At 32.4% G+C, this 4341-nt stretch overlaps 1 non-coding gene across 1 annotated transcript; it reads left to right on the forward strand.

Annotated features, from left to right (window-relative positions):
* Positions 1-3352: 3352 nt before the first annotated feature.
* Trnag-ucc (transfer RNA glycine (anticodon UCC)) lies at positions 3353-3424 on the forward strand. Its single transcript has one exon. It is a non-coding gene; the product is annotated as a tRNA-Gly (tRNA).
* The last annotated feature ends 917 nt before the right edge of the window (positions 3425-4341 follow it).

The following is a 4341-nucleotide window of genomic DNA, read 5'->3' on the forward strand; positions in this document are numbered from 1 at the left end:
AACCTGTGACACTTCCGGGGTCCGGATTTAATGCTACCTGTGTCTGGTTGTTATGATTCGGTTTCTTTGCGGATTCTTGTTAAAAAATATCCCTATAAACAAATTAGAAGGGTCCCGGGCGAAATTTTTGGGCAGAAATTGTTTAACAATTTTCAAAACCTTTCGTGGGCAAAACATTTTTGCCGCTAAATAAATTTGTTTATCTACTCTATCTCATATTATGTATAAGATTTTATTATCTAGAAAGTAGTGCGTGAAGAATTTAAAGTGTGCCTGACGTAACAATGTATTTTAAATGGGATTTACTTTTTCGCACTGTTTTTTGGCATACTTTCATATAATCAAATATCCTTAACTTTCGCGTTGTCATGGTGATGACATGTGACCAATAAATTACAACAAAACTTTTGACAGTTTTGTGGTTTGAAAGGAGTTAGAATTTTTAAATGTCAAAGTTCTAAAAATTGTAGAATTGAAACGAATTTCAGTGACGAAGAGTTACAGTTTTTTAATTTATTTATCGTAGATAAAATATTGTACGAAACTGTGCGTGAAGTACTTTTCCGAACTTACGCGATGTATAGCACTCGCCCCGCTGTCGCTCGTGCTCTAAACATCGCGTGCGTTCGCAAAAAACATACTTCACGAACTGTTTCATAATTAACTATTTTTGCATTTTTGGGTCATCTTAAACAAAAAATATATTTTGTCATTTTTCTCAAAAGTTGATAGATTTCGAGTTTTGACCGATTTAAAACCTGAAAAATTCGAAAAATAAATATTTTCGAAGTTTGAAAACTCATGTATAAATTATTATTTTTGAGGTTGTCAAGTGTCTAAATTGAAATTTAAACATTGAGTTTCAAGATTCTGAGAGTAATCGGGGCTTATTTGAATTTAGACCATTGTTTTTAATTGTTAATTAGGCGCCTCCATTGGCGCGTCGCGCTAGGTATATGATTGGCGTATTTAATTAGCACATTGGCAATAATTAATTGAATAAATAAATAAATTATTAAAAGGAACTATGTTAATAATATACTATAAAATTTTAATAAATGTCAAGTACATATTTGTTGGGAATTTTTCGCAAAAGTACATTTAATATGTATCATGGGCGCCGCCGTGCCCCCCCCCCCGTAGCTTTTCGGGTGCTGTATACTATATATGGTTATCCAAATTATACAAAATATAATGTGCAACATCATCACGTCTGCCCTTCCCCCTGAAAATATTTATATGGGCGCCCACGATATGTATACCTACGTGCGACTATTGACAATATTAAAAACAACGGTCTATATTAAAATAAGTAAGTCCCGATTACCCGTTAGAATCTTGAAATTGAATGTAGGAGCTTCAATTTAGGCACTTGTCAACCTGACCACTAATAATTTACACATGAGTTATATATATATATATATATATATATATATATATATATATATATATATATATATATATATATATATATATATATATATATATATATATATATATATATATATATATAACTTATATTAAACTATTAACTTTTGAGAAAAATGACAAGAGACCCTTTTTGTTCAAAATAAACCAAAGAAACTAAAAATGCATTTTGCGGGCAAAAGGGTAATTTTAAATTTGTTTAAAGAAATAGTTTTCTGTGTAAAAAATGTACAACCTGTCTTGGAATGAGTTTTGTCAATAAATTGATTCTCCTTAGCGAGTTCAGATATTCATTTGTTAGCTGAGATCTGTACCGACTTTTAATAAATTTCATTCTTGGAAAAGCGATTAGCACATATGAACCCATTAGAATCAAAACATGTTAAATCCTATATTTTTCGTTTTTCCCATTTTTATACAGTTTCAAAGTTCAAGTATATATTAATCTACAGGTATAAGCTTTCGACTCAAATCCACCATTTTATGACATTTATTGATGCCACTTTGATTAAGAAATGCCGAATACTTTTTGGGAAATTTACATTTGTAATACATATTTTCTTAGTCTCCTGAAAAATTTCATAAAATGGATCTAGCAGGTTTTGATTCTATAGGCCTCAGATAAGGTGAGCCACACATAGTACACAATTTCAAGACCAAACATTTTCAAAATTGCAAAACACTATATTCTAAATTTAATTCCGGTCCGCACAAAACTAGATTTTGGTCCGGATGCGACCGCGGTCCACCAATAGGGCTTTTCATCGATTGTCATTTGTTTCGAGCTTCTGTCATATGTTGGATAATCTGTGTATAATATTAATATACACGGATTATACAACATTTGACAGAAGCTCGAAACAAATGACTGTGAATGAAAAGCCCTATTGGTGATCCCTGTTGTAGACCATTACTAGGTTAACTACAAATTTAAAAACTGGGACCTTTACTTCCATTGATGAAAACTAATGTCTTTAAATAGCAGGAGCGTCATTTGAAATTTTGATAGGGGGGGGCAAGCATTATATATACAATACATTTATATGCAAACATAATACAAAATTGATCTATTTTTTGTAAATTTCAGTAATTTTCAGGGCCAGGGGGGGGCAAATGCCCCCCCTGCCCCCTATCAAATGACGCCCCATTAAATAGAGTCTCCCAGTTTATAAATAAATAATATTTTCGTTACTATAAGGGTACGTACAAGAGATAAAGAAAGAGGAAGATTCAAATCCTGACAAATGTGTAAGTAAAATCAATGACCAAGAGCTTTTCCTCCTTCCTCAGCTTTTTCCTTTTCAGGTTCAGGGGTCGTCAAGCCCTTCTTCTCCACTGGGCACACAGGGCATGGGTAGAGATGCATCAAGTCAAACTACTTAGTTTGAGTTTACTCAACAAACTTTACTTGACTTGAAAATCAAACTTTTTGTATAAAAAAGTTTGACTTGACTTGATTTCGATATCTTTAGGTTTGACTTGAATTCAAACATCTTCAAACAGCTTGAATATTACGCAACGTGTCCGACATAAGTCCTTACTTTGGTGTACCTACGCTCTCTGATATATATATATATATATTCTTCACGAGCCTTACGTACCTACTTCTCAGAAACTCATTTCTATTTCATACATCTCCATAGCTCTTAACTAGCAACTATGTCGTACGCCTTCTCAAAGTCTATAAATACCAAATGAAGCTCTCTTTTTTGTCGCCGTATTATGTTATCCAATAAAAATAAAACAGGTTATAGATGAAGTTGATTATTGACATCTCTACAAAAGTAATCAAAAAGGAGATATTTTTTTTCTAAAATAGAATCTGTAATAATTATAATAAAATATAATGGAAATTAAAAAAAATCATTGTACATAATAGTAAACTATAAATTTTTAACTACAGAATAAATTTCATTCACTATGTGCGATGGTGGTGTAATGGTCAGCATAGTTGCCTTCCAAGCAGTTGATCCGGGTTCGATTCCCGGCCATCGCATAACCTTTTTGTTTTTTTCTCATTGGATTATGTAAATAATTATTACAGATTGTAAATTACATTATAAAATATATTAAAAATGACCATTTTTTGATTTTTTTTGGTTAAAATAAACGCCTCATTTAATATTTGTCTAATTTGTTTAATTTATTTATTTATGTATATTATATTATGAGAGCTTCGTTAAAACCTATGTCTATTCGAAAAAAAGATAAAATAAATAAAAAAATCATCCTCTAATGACAAAATGAGTACCTTTGCACCTATGATGTACTTAAAACTCTCAACAAAGTTCAAAAACTTCCTGGTTCAGACATCTCATCGGTTCGCATGTACCTAAACCAATAAGGACGTGTTTCTCGCGTTGCTACCACGGTTGGTGACCCTTACGGTGGATCTCTCGGTGCAAGTGCACGGAAACCGAAGTCTTCGATTCCCCAAAGCATGTGGGGGAAAAGCAACGTTGCCGCTGCAGTGCGTATGTCGGCGTTTTGGAGATATGTGGGTGGAATGTAGTCAACGACCTCGATAATAGTGTTTGGACTGTTGTGGTTATAGTACGCGTGATAGTGATGAAGTTGGGAAATGTTTAGTACGGACGCTTGTTTTTATAAATTGTTGTTCTTGCCAATATTTTTTATTTATTTCGTTTCGTTCATTATGTTTATGTGGATTAAGCCATAATTATTGATTGTACTAAAAAGTTTATTACATTTTTAAGTAATATTGGACTTTTCATTTCCATCCGTAAAAGATTTTCAAAAGAGATAATCTTTTGACTCACGCTATCAAACGCGTAAGTCCACAAAGAGATAAAAAGGATAAACATTTAATTCCTTGGTTTTTTATAAGATTTGACGTAGCATAAAGCATAACACTCTGGTAAATTGCTGACCTACCTGGCCTAAAACCACTTT

Source organism: Diabrotica virgifera, chromosome 1 (assembly GCF_917563875.1).
Source record: "Diabrotica virgifera virgifera chromosome 1, PGI_DIABVI_V3a".
Taxonomy (NCBI): Eukaryota; Metazoa; Arthropoda; class Insecta; order Coleoptera; family Chrysomelidae; genus Diabrotica; species Diabrotica virgifera.